The following is an 8,374-nucleotide window of genomic DNA, read 5'->3' on the forward strand; positions in this document are numbered from 1 at the left end:
TAAGTTTAACGTCTTCAGCCAGACGCAGTGCATCCTTATCAAATCATACCGGGTTCATGCGGAGTTCTCCAAGGAAAAAAATTTGTGGAAGACTGATTGTTAAGCAGGAAGTTGACTGCTTCTATGGCCTTGTCTATATCAAAGTCAAAATGGGCCAAGTATGTTTTCAGAGGGTTATCTGCCAAAATATAGGGAAGGGTTTCTTCTACAAGATCGTCCATTTTGTCTATTAGGAAGCACTCAACTTCCTTTGCAGGTTGATCAGAGGCACAAAATATATTTAACTTGACCTTCATATTCCCAAAGGATATATTCATCACCCCAGTTCTACAATTTATACTTGCATTGGCTGTAGCTAAAAAGGGGCGCCCAAGGATCACGGGGATTTGTTTCTTAGGATTAGGCTCATGTTCCATATCAAGGACGATAAAATCTACTGGAAAATAGAATTTGTCTACCTTGACAAGAACATCTTCAATTATTCCTCGTGGTATTTTTACAGATCGATCAGCCAACTGAAGGGATACCGAGGTTGGTTTTAACTCACCTAACCCAAGTTTCTCATAAACTGAGTAAGGTAAAAGATTGACACTTGCCCCTAGATCTAAGAGTGCTCGATCAATGAAATTATTTCCTAAGACACAGGAGATGGTGGGAGCACCAGGATCTTTGAATTTCGGTGGGGTGTTGTGTTGGAGAATAGAACTCACTTGCTCAGTTAGGAAGACCTTTTTAGGTACATGTGTCCTAGATTTTCGCTTTTGGGTACAAAGGTTTTTGAGAAATTTGGCATAGGAGGAAACTTGTCTAATAGCATCAAGAAGCGGGAGGTTGATTTTGACTTGTTTGAAAACCTCCATCATCTCCTCTAGTGAAGTTTCCTTTTTGCCAAAGGGAGAGGGTGAATTAAGAGCTTCAGGAAATGGGGCCTTTGGGATATGAGTTTTGGCAGAAGGTGGACTAGATGAAGAAGAAGAAGAAGGTTTTAGATTTTCATTTGACACATTTCTATCCTCTTCTTTACCTTCCTTATTGTTATCCTCCCCAATCTTATTGTCTACTACACGTCCACTCCTTAGGGTAGTCAAAGCATTGGCTTGTTCATGATGAATTGTATTTAGTTGATTTTCTTGAGCCATGTATTGTCCCCTAGGATTACTCACTGGTTGGCTTGGAAGCTTTTCTTCTTCTCGCTTGTTCAGTGCATTAGCTAGTTGCCCCATTTGGGATTCTAGCTTGGCGATAGATTGCGTGTGAGAGTGCACCAATTGTGTAATGGTTTCCAAACCTTGAAGGGAGGTCAACACTTTCTCCTCAAAGGCTGTGTTTCTATGGGGTGGAGGAGGAGTGTGTTGAAATTGAGTCGAAGGACGGTAGGGATTAATATTCCGGAATGGTTGAAAGTTTTGGGAATAAGGTTGGAAAGTATTGGGAGTCTGCTGCTTCCAAGAAAAATTCGGATGGTTGCGCCATCCCGGGTTATAAGTGTTAGAATACGGATCATTACCCGGTCTAGACTATGCTTGGGCAGCATTCACTTGTTCTTGCACAAATTCAGGGAATTGAGCTGCCGAAGGACATTCATGAATAGGGTGAGACGGGCTAGAGCAAAGAGCACAAACTTGTGCTTGGAAAAAATTTGGAAACTGTTCTCTAGACATTAGCTGGTCCAACTTGCGGGATAGTGCATCTACTTTGTCAGATAGACCTATGGACTGGCTAACTTCATATATGGTTCCTTTTCTTTGAGAACTCGGGGGTGCTTGACGAGCAGAGGAAGCATGGTGGAGAGAATTTTCATTAAGGTTTTCAAATAATTGCCATGCCTCATGGTCGCTTTTAAGCATGAAAGTGCCTCCGCATGCGGCATCGATCATCTGACGGTTTCGTTCAGTCAATCCGTCATAGAAACATTGCACTAATTGCCATTTGGGTATTTGATGATGCGGGCATTTTCGGAGTAAGTCTCTAAATTTTTCCCAAGTTTCATGAAATTCTTCCCCGTCAGATTGGAAGAAGCTCGTGATAGCACGCCTAAATTGGTTTGTTCTTCCTATGGAAAAATATTTCTTTAGAAATTCATGTTGCATTTGAGCCCAAGAGAGAATAGAATTGGCTTCTAATGAATGGAGCCATTGTTTAGCTCTATCCTTAAGGGAAAAAGGAAACAGCCTAAGTTTCAGAGCATCATCAGTGAAGTTCTGAATTTTGACAGTAGTGCAGATCTCAAGGAACTCATCCAAATGTTTATATGGGTCTTCATTGTTAAGTCCATAAAAAGAGGGAAGCATTTGGATGACACTAGACTTAATTTCAAAATGCACCGCAGCAGTGGTATCAGGTAGTCGAATACAAGATGGAGAGGTATAAATGGAAGGAGTGAAGTACTCCTTTAACAGTCTGGGTTGCTCTTCAGCCATCTCGACAAGTGGTGTAGATCTTATGGTTCTATAGGTACAAATTTCGGCTCGAAGGGTCCTAATAGAACGCTCTATTTTAGAATCAAAAGGTACTAATTCAGGAGATCTGGAATGACACCCTAGCATACACTAATGCTTTTCTAATCAGTCAAGTGCGGTCAAGCATGCATTAAAAGAAAAAGACTTCAAATCCTTATGTTTGCCCTAAAATCACTAGACAGCTCCTAACTGGTTTGAAGAGGGCACCTAAGCCTCCAATCTGGTCTAATGAACTGAGTTGACCAGGTAAGCTCCCAGGTAAGTGGGGGGGTCACGATGCGTTGCAAAGGTCCTACTTAAAAACCACTTGCCTCGAACAGATGAACTGTCTCCCTTGGGACAAAGCTTGCCTAGACATCAACTGAGCCACAGAGCGAAATTGGTGCAACTTTTAGTGATCTTCGTCCTATTGAGCTTGAATGTCCCTAGGGGCCAACGTCTAATTGATTTTAATTAATGTGATAGCTATGTGAGAATTGATTCACCTAATTTGGGCAAGAATCTGGTGATGAAATCCAGTTCTTATCTTGTTGGGGTGATTGCCCTTACTATGTGCGGATTAATTGGTGTATGTGTATCAAGCATGCATTCACACTTTTGCTGAATTTAAAATCAAACAATCACCACACAAGGAAATTTAAATAAGAAAGGTTTAGATGTTACCAAAGAAAATTTCCCCAGCAATTTTTTTTTTTATTTTAAAGCAAACCTCTACAGCCTCTCTTTTCCAGCAGTTCTCTTTTTGATTGTCCCAGATGCTCTCTTTGATTCCTGATCAAATCATACAAAAAGAAAAACCCAAAAATTAGTAAGAGAAAAAAGAGATAAGGAAAGTAACAAAAATAGAAAATATTTTTATTTTATTTTAAATATATATATATTTTTTTTGAAAGTTTTTTTTTTATGAAAAGGAAAACAACTATGCTAGCAATCCCCGGCAACGGCGCCAAAAATTGATAGTCAACTTTAAAGACCACGCAATAGCACGTATCTAGTAGGATAGTGATTACGGGTATCGATCCACATGGATTGGGGTCTAGTTGTTTTCTTAAAAATAAAAATATTTAAAAGGATGAATTTGTGAAGACTATTAAACTAAGCAATTTAATAAAAGAAAATGCAATTAAAAGGATATCAGTTTGGGAGAACCTAGGGCAAGAAATTCACCACTAACATCAGAACAAGGGTTATTTATAATTTATTTCGTTCTTGGATTAACATGCAAATTGGCTACAAGCCTAATAAGCATTCGAATAAAAATTCACAAAAGTAATTTAGGCATAATCCATCTTCAGTTGGCATGAAATGTCTACCCTAATCTAAGATGGCAGCACATCGCATCTTCCCTAAGCATGAACTATCTTATATTTACTTAGTGATCATGAAGAACAGTTGTATAAACATCATACTTAAAATCACATAAATTAAATATGATTTAAAAGAAGATATCCATTAAAAACAATAAGTTCATACAATCCCAAGAATATAAAATAAAATATAAAACCCATGTCCCTGTGTTAGGGCTGCATCCAGCCCTAGAGAGGAGATCAGCCTTCCATGGAGTCGTGGGCGACAGCAGCAGTGGCACAGCAGCGGGCTCCCATTTCTTCTTTTCTTCCTCCCTTCCCAGGGTCTCTCCTTCCTTCTCTAGCAATTTATTATTTTTTTCTTTTGGGACGTCATTCCCAAAAAGACCCAAAGTATTCTCTCCCTCCTCTGTTTCCTGTGGGACTTCCACCCGAGAAGAGATGATCCGAAGAAGAGAAGACTCCTCCTTTTATAGCTTCACCTGAATGGGAGGATAAGGTTGATTGAGCTGATCCTCCATTGGGAAGATAAGCTCATGGAAGCTTGATCTTCGGATGCGGCTGGGACGCGGAGCAAAGATTTGAACTGATCCTAAGCAGGGGAGCAGCTTGAACGTGGTGGATAGGCTGGGATTTGGCTGGCCACGGGATACGAATGGATCACGAACGGCATGAAGGGGAGATGAACTCGATCGCAGGTGATTCGGAAGATTTACTGGCGTGATCCGGAGAGGAGGTTGAGAGGATAAACTTGGGAAAATGGTTGAGATCTGTTCGTGGACGTGATCCGGAGGAGGCAGGCTTGCTTCAGTTGGGAAGGAGTGGTTGTGGATGACGGAATGGCTGGGATTCTGGTGGAAGAAGATGGGATCCGAACGGGAGAAAATCTGGGAAAGATCCAGGTGAAGATGAGGATCCGTGATCCATTCTAGAGTAAATCCGAATGGGATATGAGGAAGAAATTTGGGATTAATCTGGCAGAAGGTTGGCTTGATTTGCGAACGGGATAAGGATGCAGGGGATGTTTGGATCTCGGCTGATAACAGGGAGATGAAGCTCGATCGCAGATGATTGAGGATGAAGCCGAATCGTTGCAGATGCTGGGAGGAAAACAGAACGACGGAGCTTGATTTGCGGACGGGATTAGCTGGTTCTCATCCAGAAGGGAAGGGATAAGCGGAATAGTTGGGATAATGTTCTCGAACGGAAGGAGATGGGATGCTCATCCGGCTGGGAGTAGATTGGCTCGATTCGGGAGAAGAAATCTGGAAGGGAGAATCTTAGATTTCTGTTAATATGGATGCTGGAATCAATCTAGAATGCTGGGGAAAATCCGTAGGCGGTTGCTCATGAACATGGGACCTGTTGCATGCATCACGGGAGAACTGGACCGTTGTGGATGCAGGAGAATTAACCGAGCTTCTTCACTTGGATGATCGAGTCAATCCGAACAGAAGAAAGCTTGGGACTTGAGTTTATCCCGGGTTGAAGAGGAGGAAATCCGAACAAGATGAAGGCTGGATGGATCCGTGAGCAGGGGATTTGATGCGCTGGGAGATTTCTATGAATCGTGGATGCTGGGAAGCAATCTGGGGTTTGGTTGACAGCTTGGTTTTGGACGGGCTCTGTTCCGTAGGAAGAGGATGCTGGGAAAGTGGAGTTGATCACGGAAAAGATGAAGGAGTTGTTCGGATGGGGTTAAATGCGGATGGTTTGCGAATCTGTGTTGTACTCGGACGTGGAGGGAATGCAGAGAAATGGGTGGTTGCCGGCTTGGTGTGGGGTTTTGAGTGGCTGATCACAAATGGGATGATTGCCAACCTACGGTCATGGTATGGGTTCAAATAGTGCACCATGGAGAGGATGAAACTAATCTTGAGAGGTTGAACTCAATTGGATGCGGGAGAAATTAAACCACAGTGGATGACTTGGGAATTATTGGACTGAACCTGCACACATTAAGCTTAATCAGTAAATAAATAAGTAAAACTCGAATTACCTTTAATAATTTATTAAAATGCAATGATGAAGGAAAACACATTTTTTTAGTTAAATTTATAAAATATGTGAATTAAAATAATGATAAATGCTATGAATAAGATATTAGTTTATGCATTATTTAGCATTTATCAGGTTTGTACCAGGAAGAAGTTCAATACTGAACTCAATTTCTCTATCAAGTGGCAATCTTGGTAATTCCCCTGGAAATACATCAAGATACTCCCTAACAACTGGAATCTGCTGCAGATCCACAGACTCTACCTGGGTGTCCATCACATAAGCTAGATAGCCTTGACACCCCTTTCTCAGCAGCCTCTTTGCTTTTACTGCAGACACCAAATTCATTGGGATCTCACTCCTGTCCCCTTGATATGTAAATTTTCCCTTATCTAAAGGTCTGAAGATAACACTCTTTTCTTGGCAGTTAATGGTGGCACGATTGTCTGATAACCAATCAATGCCCAGTATGACATCAAAGTCTAACACTGCCAACTCAATCAAATCGGCTGGGAGTGTCTTACCTTCTAACTCTACCACACAGGTAGGATGCACATATCTCACTTCTATACTATCCCCTACAGGTGTGCTAATAACTAAGGGAATATGCATCAATATCTTATCCTTAGCTAACTTTTTAGCAAAATAAGGGGACACAAATGAATGGGTAGCTCCAGAATCAAATAACACTCTAGCTTTAATCTTATCAATGAGGAGCATACCTGTCACAGCTGCATTTGATGCCTGTGCCTCCTGTGGATTTACCGTGAACACCCTTCCTTGCCCTCTGCCTGCTGGAGCTGATAGCTGAGATGGTCCAGCACTCTGCTGTGACGCTGGTGTCTGACCTCTGCCTCTGCCTACAGGCCCCCTACTACTAGGCCTGTCCATCTGCACAGAAGGGTAGGATGTTAAAGGCACAAACTGCTGGGTGGCACCCTGCGGGCACTCTCCGGCAAAATGACCCGGCTGTCCACATCTGTAGCACACTCCCTGACCCATTCTGCATCTGCCAGGGTGCTGCTTCCCACATATGCCACACACTGGCCATGATTGGAACTTGGATTCAGTTCTGGCCATAGTGACCGGAGGACGAGGTGCTGATGGTAGAGAAGCATCCTGTGACTGACCTTTTCTCCTCCACTTTCTCTTACGTGGGGCAGGTGGAGCTGAGTGTACAGACTGCTCCATCGGGCCCTCCGGGAGACTTGCTCCCTCAGATCTACCTCGTCTGCTTTGCCCTTTCCCCTTACTTATTTTCCTCTATTCTCTTTCAGCTCTTTCCTCTTTGTTTCTGATCTCCCACAGTTTTGCTTTATCAATCAGCCTAGACAAGGTGGGGACCTCTACTGCCAGTATTGCATTATAAAGCGAAGAAATCAGACCCCGCCTGAACTCTTCCCAGGTTGGAGGATTCCTACTGTACAATCTGTCCTCCACGTGCCTCTGGTACCAGCCCCAGGCATCTTCTTTCATTGTGAGCCCTACAAGTTCTATTGCCCTTGCATCAGAACAGGGCAGTCTCTGTATCATCTTTTCAGTCTCCTCGAGGAATCTTTGAGGATCTTCACCTTCTTCCTCCTTAAACTCCGGGGTTCTAAGCCTCAAAAATTCCTGTACAGTAATCCCCTCATCATCTAGAGCCCGCCTGGCCAAACTTCTTGGCACAGCTACAGGAGGTGGGATGGATACTACTGACGGGGCAGGAGATTTTCCCCGAGCAATCTGCTCTCTCAGAGCCTGATTCTCCGCCAGTAACTGTTCCATTAATGCATCTCTACTTCCTACCTCTCCTTGATCATCAACCCTCCGTCTATCAGCAGGAGGAGATTTTTCTCTTTGGGGCTCGACATGTGCGGAACCCGCATCCAATGCTATATCTGGCTCCATTTTCCTTGGAAGTATTCTTTATATGTCTCTAAAAGAGTCAAAAAGAGAGGGCAGTCGTTACACAGAGCCATAATATATTTTACTGAATTGTAAATGACTCATAAATTAATATACAGAAAAATCCTATGCTCCATAGTATAATCCTATACTTAATCCTGACTCACCCTATTGCTCTGACAGGACTCTTGTTTAACCTTTGCTCTGATACCAAGCTTTGTCACGACCCCCGCCCCGTTCCCGGCGGGCCGCCGCGACGGTCCTAGGGTTTGGGTAGGCATAAGGCCACCAGCCACCACGTAGAACCCTACTACCTATCAATCATCAATAAATTCTGAAAATTTTGGCATGTTGCATGCACAAAATGATCACCTTTCCTATAGTGACCTGTCAGGATTATCTCAATACATACAACAACACTACCTGTCAGAGCAGCAATCACATAATCTGTCACATAACGAACCTGGATAATATATATCAATACATCATCACAGGCATATAACTCAACTGTATAAAAATCTGGTTCCCATTCCATCCATGGTCAAACCCATATCCACAATAGGATCTATGACTGTAACTATACACTATATACAACAGAAGGTTTATAATACACCAAAAGGGTATAAACCTCTATCTACATTATACTATACTATACTATGGAGCGGCACAGCTAGCAGGCAATCTCTAACCCTGCTCTTCTCTATACAATACCTGCCCTGCAAT

This window comes from Phoenix dactylifera, chromosome 2 (genome assembly GCF_009389715.1).
Source record: "Phoenix dactylifera cultivar Barhee BC4 chromosome 2, palm_55x_up_171113_PBpolish2nd_filt_p, whole genome shotgun sequence".
NCBI classification, from domain to species: Eukaryota; Viridiplantae; Streptophyta; class Magnoliopsida; order Arecales; family Arecaceae; genus Phoenix; species Phoenix dactylifera.